Raw genomic sequence first — 1,559 nt, forward strand, 5'->3', positions numbered from 1 at the left:
GACTTCTGAGCTTTTGTTTGTTGGTTGAACACCACTGTTCAGTACATATTTATTGTTTATTTAGGCATTATGGAGGGATAGCAGATACCAGAAGAAATACACGCAGCATCTTTGAAGCCTGAGCAATGAACTGCAGCAGCCCCAACTCAACTTAGCGCAACTCAGCCTCACCAAACCTGATCCCAGACTGATCCCAGACTCCATGAGCTTACTACAGCTGTGTGATCTTAGAATCTTCTTCAATTCCAGCTAGAATGCTGAATCAGATACTTCACAGATTTGTTCAAAAGCTGGGAAACAGACATAAACAGAAAGAGCATGAGTTTGAAGTTAACATACACCTGAGCACTCTGGATTTAGTGGCCCTGGGTGTGGGCCGAACAGTGGGTATAGGTGGGTATGTCCTGGCTGGTGTGGCCAGCAGTCAAGCAGGACCATCCATTGTGATCTGCTTTTTGGTGGCTGGTCTGTCTTCTGTGTTGGCCGGGCTGTGCTATGCAGAGATGAGTGCCCGGGTTCCCCAAAGTGGCTCTGCATACCTCTACAGCTTTGTCACTATAGGTGAACTCTGGGCCTTCATCAGTGGCTGGAACCTCATCCTCTCCTTTGTTGCTGACACAGCCATTGTGGCCTGTGCCTGGACCTTAGCTTTTACCAACCTCCTTGGGAACCAGATGTCTCAGCCTCTCAATGAGAACATCTCACCTCATGTTTCTCAAGTCCTTGCAGAATATGTAGGCTTCATTGTTGTGGGCCTTATGTTGTTGCTTATTGAATTGCAGACTCTGCCATTTGATAAATTTTTCCTGGTTGCCAAAGTGATTGTTTTGGTGAAACTTTTAGTTCTTGGTTTTGTCATCATTTCTGGCTTCATTAAGGGGGACCTGAACAACTGGAAGCTCACAGAAGAAGACTACATAAAGACTGGACTCAATGACACCTCTAGCTTGGGCCCTCTGGGCTCTGGAGGATTTGTGCCTTTTGGGTATGAGGGGATGCTCCGTGGAGCAGCTACCTGTTTCTATGCATTTATAGGTTTCAGCATCATTCTTACAACAGTCAAGAAAGAGCAGAATTCCCAGTGTTCCATCCCCAAGGCCATTATGATATCACTGTTCATCTGCTTTGTGCTATATTTTGGTGTCTCCTCAGCACTTACACTTATGGTGCCTTACTACAAGCTTCAACCTGGGAGCACCTTGCCTGAGGCATTTCTTCTCATTGGCTGGGTCCCTGCCTACTACGTTGTAGCCTTTGGATTTTTCTGTAGTCTCTCTGCCAGCCTTTTAAGCTTTATGTTCCCCATTCGTCGGTTGATACACATGATGGCAAAGGATGGCCTTCTGTTCCCTGTCCTTACCAGGGTCCGTACTGGCTCATACTCCCGCATCATGGCTTCTGTGATATTTAGTATTATTGCAGCACACATGGCATTCTTCTTGGGACTCACTGATCTTGTGGACCTCAGGTCACTTGAATCTCTGCTAGCTTACTCTCTGGTTGCTCTATGTGTTCTCATCCTCCGATATCAGCCTGAGATGCAGAATGAGGGAAATGAA

General features: G+C 46.4%; 1 pseudogene; it reads left to right on the forward strand.

The window, feature by feature from the left end:
- Positions 1–254: 254 nt before the first annotated feature.
- The window catches only part of LOC115305276, a 4,855-nt pseudogene continuing 3,550 nt past the window's right edge, over positions 255–1,559 (forward strand).

Source organism: Suricata suricatta, chromosome 10 (assembly GCF_006229205.1).
Source record: "Suricata suricatta isolate VVHF042 chromosome 10, meerkat_22Aug2017_6uvM2_HiC, whole genome shotgun sequence".
Taxonomy (NCBI): domain Eukaryota; kingdom Metazoa; phylum Chordata; class Mammalia; order Carnivora; family Herpestidae; genus Suricata; species Suricata suricatta.